The following is an 18,572-nucleotide window of genomic DNA, read 5'->3' on the forward strand; positions in this document are numbered from 1 at the left end:
ATAGATGACAAAGGAGCTGGAAGAGCAGTTGGACGGAATAGATGGTGACTTGAAAAGAAGTTATAAGATGAATAACAACAAAAGTAAAATATCGCTAATGGAGTTTAGCCGAATTAAACAGGCGCTTGTAAGGAAATTAGACTACTAAATGGGACACTAAAAGAAATAGATCAGTTTATCGGTAAGATGACCGTTGATTGTCGAAGTAGAGAGTTTATAAAATGAAGACTGACTTTATCAAGAGAAATATTTCTTAAAAAGACGAACTCTTTTCTGATGGTACTTGTCTGTAGCGCAGCCTCGTACGGAAGTGAAAAGTAGCCGATAAGCAATGTAAGGAAGAATGTGAAATATGGTGTCGCAGAAAAAAGCTACAGATTACATGGTTAGGTCACGTAACTAATGAGAAGGTTCTCAGTCGAACTGGAGGGGAAAGTAACTTGCGCACAACTCGACTAAAAGAAGGGATAGTTTGATAAGACATATTCTAAGGTATCGCCAATTTGGTATTGGAGGGAACTTTGGAGGGAGAGGGTAAATAATGGATAGCAAGAGATGAATACAATAAGTAATAATTGTGTTCAGATGGAGAGGTTTATACAGGATAGACCAGCGTGTAGAGATGCATCAGACAGCTCTTCGTACGTATCTGAAAATTTCCTTCAAAATCAGTCTTTCCGTGAGAAATATTAAAATTATAATCCTTACATATCTGGCTCAGACAATGTATTGCCAAGTTAGGTCGGTTGTAGACGATTTATGGCGCTGGCAGAGTCAAGTATCAAATAAAATTTATTAACAGTCAACCTCGACAGCTCATTCGATAACAGCACCGGTGTGTACATAAATTTTACACATCAATGGTTTATGACACCCATCACCTAATATCAATTTCTTTTCGTCAACGGTGCAAAATATCTAAACGAAGTTCTCAAATATTACTACGCAGAAGGGCACATAATTTTGTTACATGGCTAACAAACAAGGATTAAACCTTCCGATTGTCGGTCTGATAGTGGGAGAAGATTTTTAAAGGCTTGCTAACAGGAGAAGGACAGGTTACAAGGAAATAATGTGGGGGTGGGAGAGAACGAAGATGGGAAGAGATACAGAAAGTAAGCACAAAAGCAATACAGAAGGCGGCTACACGATGAAGATGTAGACGTCACCAGGACCAGGGCATGGACATGTACCAATAGCGAGGTATTCTATATGAATATTTAAGCATGTTATTTAATAAATGTATGTGGTATGGGGAGGAAATTCCAGCAGAGTGGAACTTGGCTTATCTAAGTCCCATACATACATAAGCAAGAAAGTAGTTAGCAACCGTCGTAATGTAAGTGTCACAAGTTCAATCAACAGGCTGTACGGGAGGATTTTAAAATCAAGTATGGAGAACATTGTAATCGAAGTGGAAGAACAAAGTGGCTATCGAAGGGGCAAGTCATATGTAGATAACATCTTTACTCAAAGACAGATCACGGAGAAGAGACTGGAAACGAAAGTAAGCAGTCATTTGTTTTTCATAGATCTTATAAAAGCATATGACACAGTAACACTAAAGATATTGTTCGAGATTCTGAGGTGAGGGAAAATGACCAAAAATTATGTAATAAGTGTCAGAAGCCTCTACTAGTCGGCAGAATGTGTCAAAGTGGAGAAAGAAATTTCTGGAGAGGCATTCAGAATAACTAAAGGATTCTGTCTCCCGCACCCTTTAAAATGTGTTTTCAGAAGGCACTCGATCTCTTATATAGAAAGTGCATGGGCGTGGGAGCTGAAGTAGGAAACCAGTGTATGCTGATGATTAGGTCGTTGCAGCAAACGAAATAGAAGATACATCTTACATGCTCAGAACATATTCTGAGCTTAGGTTTTTAAAACTGATTTTGAGGGAACGGAATATTTGAGATGCGGAGAGGAGGGAAGTTATTCGGGCTTTGGCGTATCAAATTAAAGTGCCAGAACAGTGCCCTATCACATGGTGCAAGATATGAGAGAGATATCTAACAACGGATAAGGAAGGGAAGAATGGGCATGCAGAAAATAAACCTTTCCTTTGGTTCTCAGAGTTGAGTTTAATGGTTAAAATGTGGCTATACAAATCCATCATGGAACCAGTAACAAGTTATGGAAGTGAGTGTTATGAACTGACACAAAGAAATAAAAAGAGAGAGCTTTAGAAATAGACCACTTGAGAAGGGCGTGCATAATTTCGTTGGTTGGTTGATTTGCGGGAGGGGACCAAACAGTGAGGTCATCGGTCCCATCGGATGAGGGAAGGATACGGAAGGAAATCGGCATTGCCCTTTCAGAGGAACCATCCCGGAATTTACCTTAAGTGGTTTAGGGAAATCACCGAAAACCAGATTCAGGATGGACGGACGCGGGTTTGAACAACCGTCCACGCGAATGCGAGTCCACTGTATTAACCGCTGCGCCGCTCGCTTAGTACGCGTAATTTCCCCATCTGATCGCCTAAGAAACGAGGAAATAAAACAAAGAACTTAGACCCATTGCCGGCCGGGGTGGCCGAGCGATTCTAGGCGCTATAGTCTGAACCGCGCGATAGCTACGGTCGCAGGTTCGAATCCTGCCTCGGGCATGGATGTGTGTGATGTCCTTAGGTTAGTTAGGTTTAAGTAGTTCTAGGGGACTTAGGTCCCATAGTGCACAGAGCCATTTGAAGCATTTTTTGTAGACCCATTATAGTATTATGGATAGAAGACAGCTAGGAAGGTTAGGGCATGCCAAAAGGACGGAAGCAGACAGGTGGCCAAAGAGAACACTTTCATGGCAACCACATGGAAGGAGAAGAGGACCACGAAGCGTCGAGAAAAGAGGAACAGAAGAGAATGAGCAAGAGTAGTTACATCCAGGCGTTTGGTAACAGAGATATGGGATCTGGCGATAGTTTTAGGACCCCAGCGACAAAATGAAGTTAACACTCCCTTGTGTCAATGGAAATGTAGAAGCAAGTATGGTTTCTGTTTAAGAGAACGACATACTGTATTTTTTTGTTGATTAATTTGAAATCTCTTGCAGTGATGAGTACAGTGATATAACACTCCTTGATGTGGTCATTGAAATACTTCAGAAAGTACTTGAAAAATGTGCTGTAATACAAAAGCAAGGCGCTGGTAGCCGTTATAGCGGTGTAACAGCGGTAATCGTTTTATTGTGGATAACGACGGAACCTCGCGTGAGAGCTCCTCTAGGCGGTGTTTACGTAACTAATCCTTTATAGTCAGTCAGCTGTATGGCAGAGGGTACTTAGCGTACCATTCTCACTTCCCTTCTTCCCTGTTCTATTCAAGAATAGACTGTAAAAGAAAGAAAACTTGACGGTAAGAATCCGTACATTTCCCGAGATGTGTGTGGAAGAATGTGATACGTTACCTGACTTCTTGGAACATATGCTCTCGGTATTTTTGCGGTAATGTCTTCGTCTAACTCATGTGCTTCACAAGCTTCTCCGTGATACCCTCAAGCTTGCTGAACGAAGCCGTGACGAAACGTATCGTTCTTCTCCTTTTATCTGTTTCTGTCTCTGACGAAGAACCGGCCAAACGAGGTACGATATCTATTCCGAGTGTGAATTATGTTACCTTAGTTCACTTCCACTTTCAGACGGGCAGCTGCATTTCCTAAAACTAGCTTCATGTTGTCGTTGCACTTTCAGTTTCACTGGACGCATACTGCCAGGTATTTTACAGTTGTTACAGCTTCCAGTGTAATCTTTCCGTCCATTTGTGCTAAAAAAAGCTAAATTTCCAAAGTGAATTTTCACTGTGCAGCAGCGTGTGCAGCCGCGCTGGGTAGCCGTGCGGTCTAAGGGCGCCTCGCCACGGTTCGCGCGGCTTCCCCCTCGGAGGTTCGAGTCCTCCCTCGGGCATGGGTCTGTGTGTTTTCCTTAGCCTAAGTAAGTTTAAGGTACATTAAGTAGTGTGTAAGCCTAGGGACCGAGGTCCTCAGCAGTTTAGTCCCATACGAGCTTACCACAAATTTCAAATTTCAGTGTGCGCACTATTTTGAAACATTCTGCTAGACTGGCACACTAAGCTGCAAACTCAGTCCTTCACGGACACTCATTGCAACTGACGCAACATTCCGTATTCGCGTCCCGTTCAGCACAAAGCTACATTTGTTTTGCGGTTCAACTTCCAGTTCCTGCACCAAAAGTCTATTGTCTACAGGTCTTCCTACATTTCGTTGAAATTTTCTGACCTTGCGACGGTTCTATGTTAAATGATATTATCACCTGGTAATTTGTCCACAGAGCTTCCTACCAGCTGATCATTTACGCAAATTGTGAACCCCGGTCCCCGTCAAAAGCGAAATGTTGAGTCTTGACTCTATTCATTATCAACTTTTAGGTGATTTTTGTTCTACTGTTGCAGTGATACATTACGTAACAGGAGGTTCCGGTCGAGGCCGATAACAAAATGGAATTTTTACGTAATTTGTATCCGTGAAGTATATGGATGATGACCGCAAAGGGATTTTTTTGATTGTGAAGATAGTTTCAGAAGTTTTTGCATTTTGACATAACTGTCATCAAGGAGTGTGACTGAATGAAATTTAAAATGTTTATTTCACACCACAAGCGGTCGTCAAGCCAAGTTCAATGAAACAATGAAATTTTTATATGGTTGCATAACTACTTTCGAAGCTCTGAGTCGTCATTTTCAATTGCAATCGCAAACCTGGAAAACTGCATTAATAATTACAACCACACTTGTTTCAAATATTAGGAAAAATACACTAAAACCAGTAAAATGAAGCACAGGCAGCAGAATGATTAATCAACCAAAGATTGTGATAACGTCTTATTACCCATGTCACTGCCTGTGCTTCAGTTTACTGGGTTTAGTGTATTTTTTGTAATATTTGAAAGAAGCACGGTTGCAATTATTAATGTAGTTTTCCAGTTTTGTGATTAAATTCGAAAATGACAACTCAGTGCGTCGAATCTAGTTATGTAATCTTTTAAAAAATTCATTGTTTTAGTGACTGATGCTTGACTACGGTTTGTAGTGTGAAATAAACATTTTAAATTTTCTGTAGTTACAGCGTGTTAAATGGAACCGTGCGCCTACCGAAATAAAGGCAGCTGTGGGCCCTCGATTAATAAGTTCAGGGAAATATTCGACCAGTATATGAATTTCTACCCAATGAAGTTTTGCTGAGATGATGCACCGGTGCCAACGCGCAAGTTTCTACGCGCGCATTTAGAAACTGGTACCGAAACATCTTCATTGTGGAAGAAAAACTGATGAAATAGCGTATATAGCTGCAAGTATTCAGCGAAGGTTATTCACCTATTCTGAAGACCACGAAAGTGTTAGGAATCGTCATAGGTATGAACGGTATAAACTTCGCGGAGTTATCTGACAGGTGATGTGTGGCCACTGCGGAGTAAGCAATATATGTTTGTTAAAAGAGCCCGGATTTAAGAAAATACAGCACCAAACTTAGAACCAGAGCATGGTGCAGGAAGAGGTAAGATTCCTCTATGGTCCTGGGATTGCAGATTAACCGCAAGTTTTGAAACGATTTTTTCTTTCTTTTTGTTGGTTACTCCACACAACATCTTTCAGCGTGCGAAGTGCTTTAGAGCCTCTACAGATAACCGATTCATTTGACATATTTTAAAAGGGAGATGATATAAGGAGTCTTAGCTAGAGTTTTTCTCGAATATTTAACACCTTCTTTAAACATTAGAGCTTCCAAGAAACTGAAAGGTTTTCAGGTAGCTGTCTTCTTTGAGCCACTTTTAAAAACCCCATCGCAATGGCCTCCAGAATTCATTCTAATTTAAGAATTTTTTATTTTTATGAGTTTCAGGAATAGTCACGGCTCTGCACGCCGCGAGGCGCGTCCTTTGACAAGAGCTGCAGCTACCATTTTTAATTTTTTACGAGATAAAAATATACTTTTCTTACAGGACTGTACCGGGTGATCAAAAAGTCAGTATAAATTTGAAAACTGAATAAACCACGGAATAATGTAGATAGAGAGGTACAAATTGACGCACATGCTTGGAATGACATGGGGTTTTATTAGAATCAAAAACCTACAAAAGTTAAAAAAATGTCCGACAGATGGCGCTTCATCTGATCAGAATAGCAATAATTAGCATAACAAAGTAAGACAAAGCAAAGATGTTGTTCTTTACAGGAAATGCTCAATATGTCCACCATCATTCCTCAACAATAGCTGTAATCGAGGAATAATGTTGTGAACAGCACTGTAAAGCATGTCCGGTGTTATGGTGAGGCATTGGCGTCGGATGTTGTCTTTCAGCATCGCTAGAGACATCGGTCGATCACGATACACTTGCCCCAAAGCCAATAATCGCACGGACTGAGGTCTGGGGACCTGGGAGGCCAAGCATGACGAAAGTGGCGGCTGAGCACACGATCATCACCAAACCACGCGCGCAAGAGATCTTTCACGCGTCTAGCAATATGTGGTGGAGCGCCATCCTGCATAAACATCGTACATCGTACGTTCCAGCAGGTATTTATCAGCCAGGCTGGGGATGATGCGATTCTGTAACATATCGGCGTACCCCTCACCCGTCCGGTAGCAGTTTTGCTGTCCAGCGCCATCAGTCGGACATTTTGTGAACTTTGTTTTTTTTTCTTGGTTCTAATAAAACCCCATGTCATTCCAAGCATGTGTGTCAAATTTTACCTCTTTATCTACATTATTCCGTGGTTTATTAAATTTTCAAATTTATACTGACTTTTTGATCACCCGGTATATATAGTAAAGCGATAAAACCCCCAGTCTGATAAAAACAATTCTTATATGAAAAAGCTTTTTAAATTTCACCCACTTTCCGTGCCTCTAAACCAGAACTTGCCATTAGCAGTAAGCCTGTAGGGTGACGCTTTTTTTTTTCTCGATCAGTGTAAGCTAACTTTAACCTAACTTCTTGTAAAGTAAAGGAAGGGAAAGGAGGTGCAAGAGTAGATGAGAGTGAGAGAAAAGGTGGTCGAGAATTAGGAAAGCGACGCAGCGGCGCTGGACGAGCGCAGGGTGACGCAGCACCCACGCCTCACGTTTGGCTTCGCGGAATGCGGGCCGCCTCGTCAGACGTCGCGACACTTTCCCCGGGACTGGCACCTCGCCTTGTCTTGTCTCGCCTTGTCATGGGTGCAGGCCACACCGTTGAGGCATGAAAACGTTCCGGATTCCGCCGCCGCCGCCGCCGCCGCCGCCGCCGCCGTCGTCGTCGTCGGGAGTAGTGAAAACACCTGTCAATCAGCTTCTTGCAAATGTTGTCACAAATTCAGCGACTACCAAAGAGAGTGATACACACGAAGGCACTTGTCTCACACGATCTTATTCAGATAGTAGTCCGAGAATTAAGCAGACGATGATCACATTTCAGAATTTAACTGTGAAGCGTAGTCTGCTACGAAGCCTGTGTACTATAATTTTACACTGAAGTCTTTCAAGGCCGATTGTCTTTGCTGCTGTTGCATCTACCGTCTTGTGTGGTCGCGGTCCATGAAACTGTCTCCTTCCTTACATTACGTCCAGAGCCGCGTTGCATTTCTTCAGTGGTACTCCGCCGTCTTAGCGGAAGCAGGAGTACCACTCAAGAGGTCCAACGCAGCTCGGGACATGCAGACAGAAACGAAAAAGGTTCATGGACAACTACACTGAAGAGCCAAAGAAACCGGTATAGTCATGAGTACTCATATACAGAGATACGTAAACAGGCAGAAGACGGCGCTGAGGTCGGTAATGCCTACATAAGACAACAAGCGTCTGGCGCAGTTGTTAGCTCTCTTACTGCTGCTACAATGGCAGGTTATCAAGATTTAAATCAGTTTGAACGTGGTGCTATAGTCGGTGCACGAGCGATGGGACACAGCATCTCCAAGGTAGCCATGAAGTGGGGATTTCCCCGTACGACCATTTCACGAGTGTTACGTGAATATCAAAAATCCGGTAAAACATCAAATCTCCGACATCGCTGCGGCCGGAAAAATATCCTGCAAGAAAAGACTAACGACAACTGAAGAGAATCGTTCAACGTGACAGAATTTCAGCCGTTCCGCAAATTGCTGCAGATTTCAATACTGGCCCATCAAGAGATGTCAGCGTGCGAACCATTGAAGGCCCCACTCGCGTACCCTCGATGACTGTACGGCACAAAGTTTTACGCCTCGCCTGGGCCCGTCAACACTGACACTGGACTGTTGATGACTGCAAATATGTTGGCTCGTCGGGTGAGTCTCGTTTCAGATTGTATAGAGAGCATGGACGTGTACGGGTATGGAGACAACCTCATGAATCCACGGACCCTTCATGTCAGCAGCGAAACGTTCAAGCTCGTCGAGGCTCTCTAATGGTGTGGAGCGTGTGCAATTGGAGTGATATGGGACCCCTGATACGACTAGATACGACTGACAGGCGCCACGTACGTAAGCATCATGTCTGTTCACCTGCATCCATTCATGTCCATTGTGCATTCCGACGGACTTGAGCTGTTACAGAAGGACAATGCGACACTCTTGACGCCCAGAATTGCTACAGAGTGGCTCCAGGAACACTCTTCTGCGTTTAAACACTTCCGCTGGTCACTAGACATGGACATTATTGAGCATATTTGGGACGCCTTGCAAAGCGATGTTCAGGAGACCTCTCCACCTACTCGTACTGTTACTGATTTATAGACAGCCCTGCAGGATTCGTGGTGTCAGTTCCTTGCAGCACCACTTCAGACATTAGTCGAGTCCATGCCACGTTTTATTGCGGCACTTCTGCGTGCTCGCTGGAGCCCTACAAGGTATTAGGCAGGTGTACCAGTTTCTTTGGTTCTTCAGTTACCATACAGCCCCTAGAATTCTTTTTTTCTTCTTGTTCCTTGCCTTTTTCCGTTTATCTTCAGGGTAGGCAGTTTTATTTGCGGTTGTTTAGTGACAGTTGGTGGCAGGATCTCGTTCCGATACTCCATCTAGAGAGAATCTCAAGTGTGAGAACGTTTTGCAAATGTTTGCGTAGACTATATTTGAGGAGGGATCTGGGTATTAGCTGGCACTCACCTAGTGGGAGTGTAGGAAATCGCCTAAAATCACAACCAGGCTGACGCCCTCACCAGCCCTCATAGTTAATCCACGAGGCGGGTTTAAGCGGAAGATTCAAAACTGTTCAAATGGCTCTGAGCACTATGGGATTTAACATCTGAGGTCATCAGTCCCCTAGAACTTAGAACTACTTAAACCCAACTAACCTAAGGACATCACACACATCCATGCCCGAGGCAGGATTCGAACCTGCGATCGTAGCAGTCGCGCGGTTCTGCACTGACGCGCCTAGAACCGCTCGGCCACCGCGGCCGGCGAAGATTCAATATCAGCTAATAAATTGGGTATTTATACTTCCCATGGGACCGTGGGACCGCATCTTGTGATATTGGGTTGGTGCATAAGTTGGTAACGTTTTTCCGTAAGTTTAATAAATACAACAGATAAGCATAACAGATACGTTAGGCATCAATAACATATTCTCCTCCAAAATTTACATCAGTCTGCCAACGCTGGGGTAACTTTCCTGTTTCGCGGCTGTAGAAATCACGTGGTTTTGAGGCGAAGAACTCGTAGAGCCTGTTCGGAGCGGATTTACATCCGTAAACGAAGTTCCTTAGCCAAGGGCCTTGTTGCAGTAGTAACACCGGTTCCCGTCAGATCACTGAAGTTATGCTCTGTCGGGCTGGGCTAGCACTTGGATGGGTGACCATCCGGTCTGCTGAGCGCTGTTGGCAAACGGGATGCACTCAGCCCTTGTCAGGCAAACTGAGGAGCTGCTTGATTGAGAAGTAGCGGCTTCGGTCTCGTAAACTGACATACGGCCGGGACAGCGGTGTGCTCACCACATGCCCCTCCATGTCTGCATCCAGTGACGCCTGTGGTCTAAGGATGACAAGGCGGCCGGTCGGTAACACTGGGCCTTAACAATGCCTATTCGGACGGAGAAAAAAGACGAACTTCCTTGAAAATTGTTAGACAGAGAGCGGAAAATGTGAAAGTCTAAGGGCGCAAGATCAGGTCAATAAGGTGGGTACGGAATGACTTCCCAAACAAACCCAGCCGACCGATGTGGCCGAGCGGTTCTAGGCGCTACAGTCTGGAACCGCGCGACCGCTATGGTCGCAGGTTCGAATCCTGCCTCGGGCATGGATGTGTGTGATGTCCTTAGGTTAGTTAGGTTTAAGTAGTTCTAAGTTCTAGGGGACTGATGACCTCAGATGTTAAGACCCATAGTGCTCAGAGCCATTTGAACCAACATGCAAAACAAAAACGTTACGAACTTATGATACAACCTAATAAATTGAGAGTAAGAATGTATTTGCCTCAACCTTCACTTAAACGATCAGTTTCATTATTACATGATAGCTTTCGAGGCTTTTAGACTCATCTTTCGGTTTATCTACACACCTTAAAGATATACAATAAGGCAGTGCATACTTAATACAATTGCATTACTTACTACATAGATATCTTCCGGCTGCGAGATCTACTAATGTTTCTAGGTTCGTGATAAAAAAAGTACATAGAATTACAGTACTACTTAGTCATGGGAAACAAACGTTCACACAATGACATCAGCCAATGGCGTTGACATTTTATTTGTATTCAAAATTATCCAACATTTATAATGTTTGTGTGTGTGTGTGTATACAGCATGAAGTTACTACGTTACCATTCTTGCTTTGCGAGCACATTTTAGAGAGAAATATTATGTACAGCTCAGTGGTTAACAAAAGCACATCAGCGTCAGTTTCCAAGGTGCTAGCCTCGATGGTGTGATTCTCAAATTTCTTCAGGGAACGATTCATTTGTTATAACCTCGGCTGTCAACATCTCATAACGTAGCGAGAAGCTTCAACCTACCGTGCTGAGTGACACAACGGTCGTAAGCGGACTTAAGTGGGGAAAGAAATGTTAATAGCAACTAAACCCAGCACGACGCACGAGCTAACGTGGAAAATGCCACACGCTAGCCTCAGAGGCTAACTGCGAGCCAGAGACAGTTCATGTTGCACTGCGTTTAATAATCACAGAGTATGGGTCGCATTGAGTGACGTGACGCAGTGATTCATTAAGACTGGTTGCAGACGAGAGAGTAATGTGTTTTCAAATCATCACCGTTAACCCCACATTTTCAGGCTTCCCTAAATAGATTAAAGACATTGGATTTTTGATGATAAAATCTTCTGAGTCATTAGACTGCGTCATACTCATTGTTGACGTTTCGATCTTCTTTAGGATTCCACTGGTGTCCCTGGATGGCTGAAAACTGTCCAGCAGTTGAGAAGAGGTATATGACGAGGCCTAACGACTCTGAAGATTTTGTCATCAATGACAATGGCCAGGAATGCCTGAAAGGGGCACACCTTCTCCTCTGTAGAACCTAACACCAAGGGCAATATGCAGTGCTGGTCATCGGAGTCAAACAGGCCGTAATAACAACTTGAAACTCGAGCGTTACCAGCGAGAAACTACCGCTGCGTCACCCACGTCCTGGATGAGGAAAAAGGAAACCCACGCCCAAAACACAGACGACTGACATTCATGGCCCATACTGTATGAGCTACAGACAAGAGCAGGACCCCCTCGCCTCGACACTCCTTTCCCCACAGCAAACAAATGTAATAAAGCTTCCCACTAGTGCGATCTTGGGAGGGCAGTCACAGCCGGCATATGTGGCCGAGCGGTTCTAGGCGCGTCAGTCCGGAACCGCGCGACTGCTACTGTCGCAGGTTCGAATCCTGCCTCGGGCATGGTTGTGTGTGATGTCCTTACGTTAGTTTGGTTTAAGTAGTTTTAAGTTCTAGGGGACTGATGATCTCAGATGTTAAGTCCCATAGTGCTCAGAGCCATTTGAACTATTTAGAGCAGTCACATTAACATTTTTAAAGTTGTGATGTAATGTACATCCCAGTAGAAGAATCATGAGGCATCGCATTTGGACCCCGGACAGCACTTACACCTTTAGTTACACCGTTAGACCAAGAGTGAGGCCAATGCAGCCGTAACAGCGATGCCGGCCGGAGTGGCCGTGCGGTTCTGGGCTAGAGCCGAGCGACCGCTACGGTCGCAGGTTCGAATCCTGCCTCGGGCATGGATGTGTGTGCTGTCCTTAGGTTAGTTAGGTTTAATTAGTTCTAAGTTCTAGGCGACTGATACCCTCAGTAGTTAAGTCGCATAGTACTCAGAGCCATTTTTTTCGTAACCGCGATGTCGGTGGTATTTCTTACAACATGATGCCCCTTCCCCCTCTCTCCCCATCACAAACTTTTTGCAAGTTTCATCGTGTCGTACACTCCGCTGCAGAGTAGGAGACTTGCCCTGATTTCATTGCGATTTCCCGATATAATTTTAGGTTAATGACGGCGTGGTTTCATGAACAGCTTTATCCTATACTCTACTCCCTCCGAGTTGGTAGTCAGTTTCCAGTGGTTTCTGCACCAATTTAATTTCCGCTCTATTTCGTTACCAAGACATTCGTAATACCATCGCACGGACATGCGGACTGACGTTACATAACATATTGCGAAGAAGGAAGAGACTCACTCGAACCCATTACACTATAATGGATTGGGAGAACCTCAGAAAACTAGAATGTTTAGATCATGTAACAATCCTGATTCTTCCTTAGTTCATTCCTTTTATCCTCTTCTGGACGTATCAGCGTCGTTTCGTACATGTTCGCGAAGTTGCAGAGAGCATCGTCCGCTGGCTGCGCAAGTATCCGACGACGCGCCTTGGTTTTACAGACAGCAGCCCTTCCTTTCACTATGAGGCCGGCAGCCGTTGTTCCTTTCCCTTCTGTTGCGGCCAGAGCACCGCCCACAACGAAGCAAGGGCGCGCCGCCACTACCCACGCCAAACTTCCACTTGGAAGCAAAGACTGATGCAGCTGGCGGTAGAAATTTTCGTCCCTCCAATCGCTGTCCGACTAATGACCACGTAATCCCTCGCAAACAGTCGAGGGCTTGGAACTCAAGCTTGTTTCACTCTCTCCTTCTTCCACTCGAAGTTTCCGCGTCTCAACAAGACCCTTTTTCAAGAGTCAAGTGTCTTCAACAACACACACTGTGCGCCTACAGAAGACAATGTATACAATGAAAATGGTTTGTCTGTTAATACAATAGCAGTACCATAATTCCTATCGCCCTTAACTCCAATAGAAAAGGTACGATAAGCGACAATATCTCTGTCATAATAGGACTCCAAACCTTCGAGAGGCTTCTCATTACCTCTAACAATAGCAATTGTCAACCAACTGTTACCAGTAACCACTTCTGTAGTTGTACAAGAAAAATTTATCTTTGCACCAACAAAAGTAATTGGGCCCGTCAGTAACTCTTCTTGAGCAACATGATTAGGTATCATAGTAAAAGTGTCAACAGTCTTGTACACAGGCATTCTTGATCTTCTTGTATATCTCCTCCTCCTGTACGGCATGGCTGTGTGCTGCGTGCGGCTGCCTCGAGTGAAATGAGCGTGCTGCTGCCTGCATGGCGGATGTACGTCAGAGATAAGCTGGGCGCGGCAGGAAGTAACGCGCTCGAAATCCAACATGGCGGCCGGAAACATCTTTTTCCAGGGGACCGTGCTTACAAGGGAACATCCCCATCGCACCCCCCTCAGATTTAGTTATAAGTTGGCACAGTGGATAGGCCTTGAAAAACTGAACACAGATCAATCGAGAAAACGGGAAGAAGTTATGTGGAACTATGAAAAAATAAGCAAAATATACAAACTGGGTCGTCCATGCGTAAGATAGGCAATATTAAGGGGAATGTGAGGTGAGGAGCGCCGTGGTCACGTGGTTAGCGTGAACAGCTGTGGAGCGAGAGGTCTTTAGTTCAAATCTGCCCTCGAGTGAAAATTTACTTTCTTTATTTTCGCAAAGTTATGATCTGTCCGTTCGTTCATTGACGTCTCTGTTCACTGTAATAAGTTTGGTGTCTGTGTTTTGCGACCGCACCGCAAAACCGTGCGATTAGTTGACGAAAGGACGTGCCTCTCCAATGGGAACCGAAAACATTTGATCGCAAGGTCATAAGTCAACCGATTCCTCCACAGGAAAACACGTCTGATATATTCTATACGACACTGGTGACAGCATGTGCGTCACATGACAAGAATATGTTGTCGACCCACCTAACTAGTACACTTGACGAATGGGTAAAAAGATTCTTCTACCTTGCCCGATTTAGGTTCTCTTGTGGATGTAATAATCACTCCAAAAAAGTGATGAAAACATAAGAGTTTGTCACATAAAATGAAAATAAAAAGTTAAATTTTTCGGTTGAGAGAAGATTCGAACTAAAGACCTCTCGTTCCGCAGCTGTTCACGCTAACCACGGGACCACGGCGCTCCTGACCTCACAGTCCCCTTAATATTGCCTATATTACACATGGACGACCCAGTTTGTATATTTTGCTTTTTTTTTCATAGTTCCACACAACTTCTTCCTGTTTTCTCGATCGATCTGTGTTCAGTTTTTCAAGGCCTATCCACTATGCCAACTTATAACTAAATCTGAGGGGGGTGCGATGGGGAGGTTCCCTTGTTAGTTAAAACTATAGCACGGTCCTCCAAGCTCTGGCGGCGGCCGAGCGAAACTCGTTCAAGGTCCCCCGCCAATATGGCGGCGCACACAGCCATATGGGGGAGACCACAGAGCGAGCTCATCGGTCTCATCGGATTAGGGAAGGACGGGGAAGGAAGTCGGCCGTGCCCTTTCAAAGGAACCATCCCAGCATTTGCCTAGAGTGATTTGTGGAAATCACTGAAACCCTAAATTAGGATGGCCGGGATTGAACCGTCGTCCTCCCGAATACGACTCCAGTGTGCTAACCACTGCGCCACCTCGCTCCGTAGCCTACAGAAGATAGTACGTTCATTTAAAACTGCTATGGAATCTGCAGACTTACTGTGAAAAAAATTTTTCCCCTCCACCATAAGAAATAAGGAAAATTTGTCTGTGGGGACTACAGATACGATATTTGGTAGTAGCACCCAGCATGTTCGCAGAAATTTAGCTGTAAAATGACATTTCGTGAACCCACAGCGGAAAGTGCAGGTGACATAGATTCATTTGTAACAATGACAGTAAGTAATGTGTTTATAAAACGATGAGTGAATTCATGCTTAGGCGGTTTGGTATAATGCCCACATTTTGTGAAGTGCTATTTTGTGTTCCATATTGAATCAACAACTCTCTTATATCTGAAGCGCTCATCAGTGGGAAAAATTGTACTCTGGGTTCGCCAGTTCGCGAAATGTCTCTCCATTATTAATGATCCATGTGTGTCAATATCATTTTTCCGCCGGCAGCTGTGGTCGAGCGGTTCTAGGCGCTTCAGTCTGGAACCGCGATGCTGCGGCGGTCGCAGGTTCGAATCCTGCCTCGGGTATGGATGTGTGTGATGTCCTTAGGTTAGTTAGGTTTAAGTAGTTCTGAGTCTACGGGACTGATGACCTCCGTAGTTAAGTCCCATAGTGCTCAGAGCCATTTGAACCATCATTTTTCCACTGTTGTTCTGAGTCATGTATATAGCAACGCTAAACATATTAGAGTTTTTTGTATAACTGATGCTAATACGATCGTCTGTTTTCAGACTACGAAGCATTCTCCCTTTCTTCAGTATCACGAACTGTCGATGAAGAAACATATAAAAGTCATGCAATGTAGACTTACAATGCCAGTGTTTACTCCCGTTAAAACTTATGTGCTGAGAGACCCTGGTTGGTGTACAGGGTTTCAATTTATCTGAAGACACTGAAATATCTCTAAAACAAAACGTATCTGGGAAACAAACAATTTACAGTTGAAATACGTTCATCTCGGAGGTGGAAATCCAATAATAACAAACTCTGCCATCGACCTCACCCCGAGTGTGGAGGAAGGGAAGCGACTTTGAAATGTTAAATAGGAAACCCTATTTTTTATTGTAGATTCGGATTCTACGGAAAAATGTACATAAGTTTTGTCTGGAACATTTTCTTAGTTTCGCGACAGATCGTGCAGTAATCGTAAAAATCAGAATCGGCAGAAAATCGTATGTTTCAAAATGTTATCCAGTGACACCTGATTTAACCCAGCGCTTGCGAGGGTAGGCAATTATTTCTGAACTTTTAATGGGAAATCCCATTCTCAACGTTGTGTTCGTCCGATAAAATGAAAATGGGGGCTGGTCGACTCGCCACTGTGGCCATGTAGCGAACTACGACTTATCGTAACAGACAGTGTAGTCCCATTAAACGTTATGAAATAATTGCCTGACCTATCCTCGTACCGTGGAGGTGGGGAGCTAAATCAAGCGTCATGCATTTTGGAACCTGCAATTTTCCAACCATTTTGATTTTTCTGATTACAGCGCCATTTCTCGCGTGACAAAACTTACGTATTTCTTCCGTAAGAAAAAAGTTTCAGACAAAACTTGACATTTCTTTCCGTAGAATCCGAATCTGCAGTAAAAATGGGGGCTCGAACTTAAGATTTCAAAGTTGCCGCCCTCCCCCATACACGGGGTGGTGTGGTGGGTTGCGTTTAGTATCATTGGATGTCCACCTCCAAGACGAACAAATTTTAATTATAATTTTTTGGATCCAATGGTTCAAATGGCTCTGAGCACTCACTATGCGACTTAACTTCCGAGGTCACCAGTCGCCTAGAACTTAGAACTAATTAAACCTAACTAATCTAAGGTGATCATACACATCCATGCCCGAAGCAGGATTCGAACCTGCGACCGTAGCGGTCGCTCGGTTCCAGACTGTAGCGCCTAGAACCGCACGGCCACTCCGGCCGGCTTTTGGATCCAATGTGTTGTTTTCTAGATACATTAATGTCTTTAGATAAAATGAACACCATGGATAAAAGTATTCCATTTCGTTTCGTCTCCGACTGCGGAAGACATCTTAGAAGGTAGAACAGTGAGTGCATCGAGAATACGAGGGTCTCCTGAATTTATAGAGCTTTATAGAGGACCAATTTGTCATGTGATTATCTCTGGCTGGCCCCGTTATTCTCGATTAAAAGTAATCGATCGTCATAATGTTAATGTAAAGTGAACAACCATATTTCATCTCCTTATCATCTACTTTTCTGTTAAAATTTATTTAAGATGATTCGTTTCAACGAAGCTATTGTATTTGTAGCAGATATTTTTCCTACCGATTTTGCAGCTTTAGACACTCCGTGTTACCCACTGCTTTTCCCCCATATCAGTAGTTTCCTTATGACGAGTGATGGTGGGTAAGATGAGTGGTAATTTTTCGATATGTCTGTGTATAGAGTGGCGTAGAGACAAAGGTATGCAGTGTCGATATGTACGTACATAATATATGTGTTTCTGTTATTTTGCTGTATGTGAGATCAGAATATTTTCTAATTATATTTAAAAAATATCTTGATTCAATACATCCGTGTAGAAGTACAGTTTTTAGGGGTTTCTTGGCTCATTTAGTACTGTGTGTGAGTTTTGCCACTAGAACAACATATACCAAACGTTTCTCCCTTCCATTTTAAGCATATATGGAGCCTACCTTTTTGGTCCAATCCCCTATGATGTTTAATTTATGATTAACATCGTTAATTATCAGATTATAATCAAATGCAGACTCATCAAAAGCCTCCCACGTTCGACATGGTTCGACTCTCTGTTTGTCGTACAGTCGTCTTTGTGAGTATTCAAGCGTCTTGCACGCTGTAAAAGACGCGTGACACTCACCGTCTAAAACGCGACGGCCTTGTGGCTGTTGTAATGTCTTCATTCCTCTCAAGGTCACCTGACGTTCTGCAATGAAGTTTCGCGCGGGCATCACGTTGCTCTGAGGGTTGTTGGATTTGAGTAAGTTTCGCAGCTTGAGCCGTCTTAGAACTATGCCATGCGTTAAATCAGATTTACTTTCGCGAGGCTTATAGTAATAGTTTTAAATATGGTTCTCCGTCTTACCGTGCGATTTTACTGTAGTGTCTCCACCAAAACTTTCCAGCTATGTCAGGTGGTGTAAGAACCCAATATTACAAGCCACGCGCACAGTAACATAGTATGCTACGGTCGCAGGTTCGAATCCTGCCTCGGGCATGGATGTTTGAGATGTCCTTAGGTTAGTTAGGTTTAACTAGTTCTAAGTTCTAGGGGACTAATGACCTCAGCAGTTGAGTTCCATAGTGCTCAGAGCCATTTGAACCATTTGAAGTAACATAGTATTTGCACCGTCACGTGCACTATGATACGTCTGTCATCGCGCCAGCGTCCTCTGTGTGTTAATAATACTCAGACAGATACGGCTTTCTCAAGTAGCCTAGGTTCAGCAGTAGAAGCGTGGAAACGCAACAGAGTTACTTTCGCAGTTAATAATACTTGCATAAGTATGGATTAAACACGCTGAATACTGAAAAACCATTGTGTAGGTTACGTTAAATCATATTACGTAGCCGGCCGTGGTGGCCGAGCTGTTCTAGGCGCTACAGTCTGGAACCGCGCGACCGCTACGGTCGCAGGTTCGAATCCTGCCTCGGGCAT

The sequence above is a fragment of the Schistocerca nitens genome, chromosome 5, assembly GCF_023898315.1.
Source record: "Schistocerca nitens isolate TAMUIC-IGC-003100 chromosome 5, iqSchNite1.1, whole genome shotgun sequence".
NCBI classification, from domain to species: domain Eukaryota; kingdom Metazoa; phylum Arthropoda; class Insecta; order Orthoptera; family Acrididae; genus Schistocerca; species Schistocerca nitens.